We start from the raw sequence: 9119 nt of genomic DNA on the forward strand, positions 1-9119 counted from the left end.
GAAGAATCACTTGAACCCGGGAGGCAGAGGTTGCAGTGAGCTGAGATCGTGCCACTGCACTCCAGCCTGGGCAACAGAGGGAGACTGTCTCAAAAAAAAAAAAAAAAATTAGACTCTGTGCTTTGATTTTAGATCTGGTGCTTTAGGCCTTCCCACCATGTTGATAAAATCCCAGCCCAAAGCAAGGACATTGAGCATTTTCAATAGCCCATGCATATTTCTGTGAGCCTTCCTCATAATGGAAATACATTTATTATCAGATTATTTTTATTATAAAAGCAATATATACTTGTTTTAAGGGTACAACAAAGGAAAAGTATATAAAGTAGAAAGTGAATGTTTCTCCTGTAATCTTACTTCCTGAAAAAACTGCTAATCCCAGTATGGGGTCAGTATTTCTACATAATAACAAAAAATGGCGTCATCTTATAGGTGAGATCATATAACCTGTGTTTATGACAACCATGCAGCCTGGACTCATCTTTCCATGTCAAGACCATAGATTTCATTCCTTTTTAAAGGTGAGGCTTTTGGACTCATCAGAGCTAGCCCCCTGCCTGATGTCCAGCCAGGGGCCTTAGCCCAGGCTGGGTGAGATGCCACTGCCCACGTCAGGGTGTGGGAGGCTGGCGAGGCAAAAGGCTGGCAGTCCATCACACCCGGCGGCAAGGCCGCCCCAGCTGCTCGCCATGCTTTGCTGGTTCCTGATACTTTCTCATTTTACGTCTCATTGATTATAGGCCCCAAGTGACAGGATGGGGGTGGGGAAGAGTGAGGAAATCGAGGAGAGGAAAGGAGGGTGGGGAAGAGGAGGACTCAATTTTCACCCTATGAAATGCTTTAAGCCACAGCCTGTCCTATCTGTGCCATGCCTTCACCAGGCATCCAGTCCATCTTCTGTCCATAGAAGAAGGAGACTCAGGGAGGGAAAAATACTTCCCCTGGGTCAGCCAGCACACGCCCAAGCTCTCACTCCCACTCTAGGCCCCTCTGAAGCTCTTGCCTAGTTGAGTTTCTCAGCAAACCTTTCCCCAGCTCCTCCAGCAGCCTGCTGCCACTGGCACTCCTGTCCTGGGGCTCTGGGGTCAGGCCGTCTGGTTCTGTTCTGCCTTCTACTATGATTCTAGTCACAGTTCACTTCTCTGCATCTCAGCTTTCTCAATTATAAAATAGGGATTACATGATATCATGGGCGTGAGCATGCCTGGTATATAGAAGGTGTGTACAAGAGTTAGCTTTTGGGTTGAACCCAGGATGTAGGGGAGAGATTTCAGGGTAACAGAGTGGCCCAGCACCCTAACAGCAGGGAAAGGAAGCAGCAGTCATTGAGCTTACTTCACCTGCGGCGCGAACAGTATCCTGTGCACCTGACAGATGGAGAAGCAGGCTCACCTGCCCTTGGTCGTGCCCCTGGTGACCGTCAGGGCTGAGATTCCCACGGTTCTGGGTTCTGGCCCCTGGAAGTCCCCAGCCCTTTCTCCATGCCACCCTGCCTTTCAACCCACCTTCAGGCATTGGGAGGATGAGGAGACAGGTCTCTGGAGCATTCTCCCACCTTCACACTGGGCCGCCATCCCTGGGAGCCCAGGAAATCCTTATCTACAGAGCTGCCTGCACTCCCCCATTATCCTCCAATCCCCCTCCTCCTCCACTTGCTTATCCAGAAGTCCCTTTCCCCTGGGTGCCCTTCCTTGATGATAGATGGAGGAGGGAACGTCGAGGGGAAGGGACTGGGCCTGGGAGGGGTGAGGGGAAGGCAGGGGAGAGCAACGCAGGTGGGGGAGGGGGGAGGGCCCATCCCTCAGCCAGCCCCAGCTCTTTACATGGCTGATTAACTCGGGGAGGGGAGGGCTTTCAGGTCAGAGAGGAAGGAACCAGAGAAGAGGGACAGCTAGGGAAGGGGTGAAATGGAGAGCGGAGGGAAAGAGGCAGGCTGGATTTCCCTGCTGCGAGCTGCAGGGCTGTTCAAAGGAGAGACTGGAGACCAAGGGGCCAGAATGCAGGTTGCGAACCTTAGAAGCCTCGTGCTGCAGTGACTGGGCGGGGTAGCATGGGCACATGGGCAGGTCCTGCCCTTCTCCCCAGGCTGCCCACCTGGAGTGGCCCAGGGTGAGTCCTGCACCACGTCTGAGAGGTGAAGGCCAAGGTCCAGGACCCAGGGGGCAGGGTCAAGAGGAAGCCCGGGTGATAAGCACCACCCTCTATCGGCCCTCCCGCCCGGTCAGGGCCCCAGTGCAGCCAGCTTGAAGGAGGCATTTGGCCCTCCCGCTGCCTAGAACCCCGCTGACTGGGGAGCAGCGCCCCCCACAGGGGCCTGCACCACGGTAGCGGCAGAGGCAGCCGGAAGTCTCTGCAGTGAGTCTCAGGACTGGGGTCAGGATGGGAAGACCCTTTTCCCCTCCGCCAGGCAGAGCCCCTCACTGTGGAGAACTGTATTCAGGGTGTTCCTTTTACAGTTGGAGTACTCTTCTCAACTCTCCAACCTCCCTTCCCCCAACTCTGGCAGTTCCCAGGGCCACCTCGTCAGTACCTGGTAAGTACCTTCCAAGGGGTGCTTGGAGGGGCAGTTCCCAGGCCCCAACAGGGCAAAGCCTGAGGCCCCAGATGCAGCTGTGTGTGGGCTTTTTCTTTTTTCTTTTTTGAGATGGGGTCTTGCTATGCTGCTCAGGCTAGCCTCAAACTCCTGGGTTCAAACAATCCTCCTGCCTCAGCTTCCTAAGCAGCTGGGACTCCACGTGTACACCACCACACCCCCAGATGCAGCTGTGATCACCAGCAACCCCATACACAAAGCAGGCCCTGTTTCCTTAACTGGCAAGAGAAAGAACGTGGGGAGGGTGGATAGGCAGGAAGGCCCAGGTTGCCAGAGCCGGTGCCTCCCTCCTTCAGCCCTGGCCCTAGCCTCTCTCTGCTCTTGCCATTCCCCATGCAGTACCCCAGACACCCTCACCTGCTCTCTGGCTACAGCATCCTGGGGACAGGAAGAAGTCCGGGCCTGGTGAAGCTCACTCAGAGGACATGACCCAAACAACCTTAACCTCCAATTCCATTCTCTTGTTTGCTTTGGCTCAACAATGATGGCTATAAATTTAATTTAAAGGACTGTAGCCAAAAACCTGGGGAGAAATAGAAGGGAACTGAACCCAGAATATTAAAAAGATAAGAAAGCTTACCAAAATAAGCAGGGTTCAGACCCTAAAACAACAGACTTGCTTTTTCCTGACCATGGAGTCTGCCCAAGCATGGCCACCCTGCTTCCCTCCATCCTGCTGGACCAGGACGTGGTCACACAGGACTGCTGGGAGGCACAGTAACACGGGGAGTGGCTACTGACTGCACACTCCTTAAAGGAAGGCATGCTCCCCCAGCATCTAACTCACAGCCAGACACCAAGTACATGCTCAGTGTGACTGCTGGTGATGGAAGGAATGGGTGGAAGGATGGTGAAGAGATAAACATCAGGCCAATGCAAAGTCCATAACATACCCTCTAATCCCCAGCTCCTACCAATGGGCCAACAAGCAGGTTTCATACATGCTGATTCCCGAGGTATAAATCTGTGTCTGATGGGAGCATGTGATGGTAGCAATCCAGGTGCTCTCAAGCAGGCAATCATTTCTATTTCTTGGGTTCTCCAGGGAGTACAAGCCCTTCCACACCCCTGCCCTGGACATGGCTTCCCCCAGCCCCACCACAAATTCAGTGTTTAGCTTTCCCTCAAGTCTTGCTTGTGACTCTATTAATCTCCTGCAGATTCATCACAGCTTCCCCGACCTTCTCTAGAGCCTTTGAGCGCCCAATCTCAATACCCATTTTTTTCCTTGCCACTTGGTAAATGACCTCAGCTTCTAAACCAGTGCCTCAGTAACCTCGTGAAACCTGCTTACCACCACAAAGCATCAGCCTAACAACTATTGTGACAACGTCCTTGCCTCAAATTTCCTTCTCTTTGGCCTGCTACAGGATTTGAATCTGCCAATACGTGTCCTGTCCCTCACACACTTGGAATTCTGGGCCTCTTGAGGGCTTTCTTCTTTTTTTTTTTTTTTTTCTTTTTTTTCTGAGACGGAGTCTCGCTCTGTCTCCCAGGCTGGAGTGCAGTGGCGCGATCTCGGCTCACTGCAAGCTCCGCCTCCCGGGTTCACGCCATTCTCCTGCCTCAGCCTCCGGAGTAGCTGGGACTACAGGCGCCCACCACTGCGCCCGGCTAATTTTTTGTATTTTTAGTAGAGACGGGGTTTCACCGTGTTGACCAGGATGGTCTCGATCTCCTGACCTCGTGATCCTCCCACCGCGGCCTCCCAAAGTGCTGGGATTACAGGCGTGAGCCACAGCGCCTGGCCCTCTTGAGGGCTTTCTTCTGAGTTCTCTTGCTGCCCTTGCTGAAATTGAGGCTTGCCCCCATTCTACAAATATGCGTATTTTAAAAGCTTCAATTACCTTTATGTTGATGCTTCAGTCAACACGTTTATTGAGCACCTACTATGTGCTCAACCTTGTTCTGGGTGTTTGGGATACATCAGTGAATAAAGTCCCTGCTCTCATGGCACTTGTGTTGTCACATATAAATGCCACCTGTCTCTGTTGTGCTTGCTCCAACTCCCCAGCTCCATTACCTCCATAACATCTCCATATAGATGGCCCATGGCAGCTAGGTATCACACCCAAAGGGAATCAACCCTCCCCTCCCCCAAACTGGCTATCTGGTCTACCTTCATCAGTCTTCATTCTTCCAGTCTTGAGGTCCCACACTGTGCGGTCATTCTTCACTCTCCTCTCTCCTCAGTCGTATAACATCTATTCCTGTCTCTGAATCCAGACCCTTGTCATCCATGCTGTGTTTACTGCAACAACTTCCTAATTGGCTTCCAGATGGTGGAATGGCTCCTTTCCCTCTTCTAGGCACTGCTGCCAGATGAGTCTTCCGTAAGCACTCATCCCATCCTGACCCTCATTTTCTGCTCCTCACCTCCACCGGTCAATGCCCCCTTATTGTCTCTGGGGATATTATTGCAGAACTACAGACACTTTGCAGTTTTACACTGGGAATTGCCAACTACCCTTTTAAAGCCTATAGGTGGGCTGGGCATGGTGGCTCATGGCTGTAATCCCAGCACTTTAGGAGGCTGATGCGGGAGGATCACTTGAGCCCAGGAATAGACCAGCCTGGGCAACATGGCGAATCCCCATCTCTACAAAACAAAACAAAGAACAAAAATTAGCCAGGCATGGTGGCATGTGCCTATAGTCCCAGCTTTTCTGGAGGCTAAGTGGGGAGGATTGCTTGAGTCCAGGAGTTTGAGACCAGCCTGGGCGACATGGCAAAACCCCATCCCTACCAAAAAAACCACAAAAAATTAGCCGGGCATGGTGGTATGGCCATTGTGGTCCCAGCTACTTGGGAGGCTTAAGTGGGAGGATCACTTGAGCCCACGAGGTCAAGGCTGCAGTGAGCTGAGATCGCGCCACTGCACTCTAGCCTAGGTGACAGAATGAGACCCTATCTCAAAAAAAAATTTTAAATATAAAAACTAAAAGCCTACAGGCATACTGACTTGCCCATGGTTTCAGGTAGGTAGTTGTAAGGTGAGGACTAGAGTGCAGCTGACAAAGCTCCAGGTGGACTACCTATGTTGAGGGGGTTGTCTCCTTCACTAGGGTGGACAGTGAAGAGGTGGGAGAAAATGGCTGTAATAGCAACCCAACGTTAGCCAGACTTCTTTCAAGGCGGGGGATAGAGTCAAAGGATTCATGCAAGTGTCAAAGGGATGTATCTGTAAAGCGCTTAGAACAGTGCTTGGCATATAAATGTTTCTTATAAAAGAAATAGATCAAACCTCTTAAGTACCTCAGGAAGGAAAGTAACTTTTTATGCTTTGTGACAATTACATGGCACATATGAAGTTGTTTCTCAGTGAATGTGGAACAGGCTCAGTCAAAGGTATTGTATTAAAGGGCTAATTTTGGCTGGGTGCGGTGGCTCACGCCTGTAATCCTAGCACTTTGGAAGACCGAGGCGGGTGGATCACTTGAGGTCAGGAGTTCAACACCAGCCTGGTCAACATGGCAAAACCTCTACTAAAAATATAAAAAGTTAGCTGGGTGTGGTAGCACGTGCCTGTAGTCCCACTTACTTGGGAAGCTGAGGCAGGAGAATCACTTGAACCTGGGAGGCGGAGGTTGTAGTGAGCCAAGATCGCACAACTGCACTCCAGCCTGGGCGACAAAGTGAGATGCCATCTCAAAAAGATAAAAAATTTTTTAAAAGGCACTAATTTTGGTTTTTGCTGGTTAAGTTTTTTCATTTTATTTCCCAATATAATAAGATCTACTTTCTGGTCATTTGGGAAAAAAGTTTATTCAACTCAGAGCTGTGTTATGATTCGGAGAGCCAAAGAAAGGCTCAGGACAGGAACACCTCCCACCACTTAGCAACTGAGTAAAATGCGTTCGCTACTTGGCAGCAAACACCGCTTCTACTTGAGGGTGAGGCTATCCAAGTTCTGTGGGAATCTGTGTGTGAGTCCCAAGTACCCATGAGTACAATTGGGAAACTAATCTCTGACTTGTTCTAAGAGTTTAAGCAAGGAAGTGGAGTCTCTAGAAAGAAGAGGAAGGGTTCTGGAAATGACACTATTTTCCAACCAACAAAGTCCTCCAGGTACCTGAGGGAGACCTCGTCAGGCAGGAATCTGGGTTTGCAAAGACTGGAAAGGGTTAACATTAGCAGGACCGGAGGCCTCCACACTCTAGGACTTGGCATTATACTTGGTATCCTCCTTCAAATAGTACCTATGGTTGTAAATTAACATTTCTATTGGAATTGACATCCAAACCCCCTGGTCTGGTCTGTCAGACTCTCAACCCTCACAATTCTGAGTAGGAATCTTCTGCTGCGTTCAGTGTCTCCTCACTGTACCACAGACAATTTCCATTCCTCTCGAACCGTACTGTAAAGGAGATTCTTCGTCCTTCCTCACGACACAGCTCACACCCCACGGCACAGGCTTTTCCGACTCCATTATCTGTGCTGACCTCTTCTGAAAATTAGTTCCCTCCAGGACACCTTAGGTTTGTTCTCTGGCTGCTTAGATTTGTGGCTTGTCTTTCCCACTGGTTTTTCGACGCCCTTAAAGCCAGAGATGACCTTTCCCTTTTTATTTATTTATTTATTTTTTTAAATTTTTATTTATTTATTATTATTATTTTTTTTTTGAGACGGAGTCTTGCTCTGTCACCCAGGCTGGAGTGCAGTGGCCGGATCTCAGCTCACTGCAAGCTCCGCCTCCCGGGTTCACGCCATTCTCCTGCCTCAGCCTCCCGAGTAGCTGGGACTACAGGCGCTCGCCACCGCGCCCCGCTAGTTTTTTGTATTTTTAGTAGAGACGGGGTTTCACCGTGTTAGCCAGGATGGTCTCGATCTCCTGACCTCGTGATCCGCCCGCCTCGGCCTCCCAAAGTGCTGGGATTACAGGCTTGAGCCACCGCGCCCGGCCAGACCTTTCCCTTTTTAACAGAAAGGTGAGTTGTTAAGTCAAGAAGTCCTTTGTATGTGTCTCAAGGTGAGTGGCCCAGCAAGCTACCACTTTTTTTTTTTTTTTTGAGATACAGTGTCACTCTTATTGCTCAGGCTGGAGTGTAATGGTACCATCTCGGCTCACTGCAACCTCTACCTCCTGGGTTCCAGCGATTCTCCTGCCTCAGCCTCCCAAGTAGCTGTGATTACAGGCGCACGCCACCAAACACAGCTAATTTTTGTATTTTTAGTAGACAGGGTTTCACCATGTTGGCCAGGCTGGTCTCAAACTCCTGACCTCAGGTGATCCACCTGCCTCAGCCTCCCAAAATGCTGGGATTACAGGCGTGAGCCACTGTGCCTGGCCCCCACTTCTCTGAGCCAGCGTCCACAGCTGTGAAATGGGTGGAAGGCTGGTGTGAGAAGTGAGAATACGCATCAAGTTCCTCTTCACACTAAGTTCTCAAAAAACGAGGTCCTTCTCCTTTTCTCATCTCTAGAATACGCTGATACTCTCTGGATGAAGTAGGTGCTTCTGAATGGTGTCAGAGCAGTTTGCATTATCATGTGCCAGTGTGCAGCAGTTTAATCTGTAGAAGCCACTGGAAGCCTCATGACCTGAGGCTGAAAACTGAGGGTTAGAATTGCCTTGTTCGTCCTCATACTCCCACTGCACATGGTGCTTTGTACCCACAGCGTGCTAAGTTTTGTTGGAACAAGAAACGAGATTTTTCCAATACTACTCAAGTTCACCGGATGGCACAGCCGCTCCTCAGAAGCCCTCAACCACAGACACATAAGCTACTCCCCTTAGGCCCCTGCCCTGGGGTCTCCAAGCCAAACTGTTCCTCAGCCCTCCATGGCATCTGCCCCTCTGTCCAATGTCAGGCAGAGGCTCCCAGGGTTGGGAAGTAGGAGGGGCTCCTAATAGTGACAGTGGCTGGGGAACTCTAGGGTGGTTTTGAGAATGCAATGGCAGCCTTAGCCACTGGAGGAGGACTAACCACTAAGAATGGGGAAGAGTCAAGGCCCGGCTTCAGACAGGCCGCAGTGCTCAGCCTTCCTTTCACCCTGATGAGTGTTCTCCCAGTGTCAGAAAGAGGGCAGAACTCTGTCAAGTCTTTGAGTCAACAGAATTGAGGAAGAAGGACTGGGACACCAGCCAGAGCCTCCAGGTAAGCTCTGGCATTAGCACGACACAGGACTCAGCACAGAGTAACATGCTCCCGCTGAGTCCCAAAGAGCCACGAGTGTGAAAATGCCGAGTGTGGGCACACAGCCCTAGCCAGAGCCCTGCCTGGTGAGGCTGCTCTTATCATTTGGGAATCTGCTCAATTTTTCTTTTTTTTTTTTTTTTTGAGACGGAGTCTCACTCTGTCACCCGGGTTGGAGTACAGTGGCCAGATCTCAGCTCACTGCAAGCTCCGCTTCCCGGGTTCACACCATTCTCCTGCCTCAGCCTCCCGAGTAGCTGGGACTACAGGTGCCCGCCACCTCGCCCAGCTAGTTTTTTGTATTTTTTTAGTAGAGACGGGGTTTCACTGTGTTAGCCAGGATGGTCTCGATCTCCTGACCTCGTGATCCGCCCATCTCGGCCTCCCAA

Source organism: Macaca fascicularis, chromosome 13 (assembly GCF_037993035.2).
Source record: "Macaca fascicularis isolate 582-1 chromosome 13, T2T-MFA8v1.1".
NCBI classification, from domain to species: Eukaryota; Metazoa; Chordata; class Mammalia; order Primates; family Cercopithecidae; genus Macaca; species Macaca fascicularis.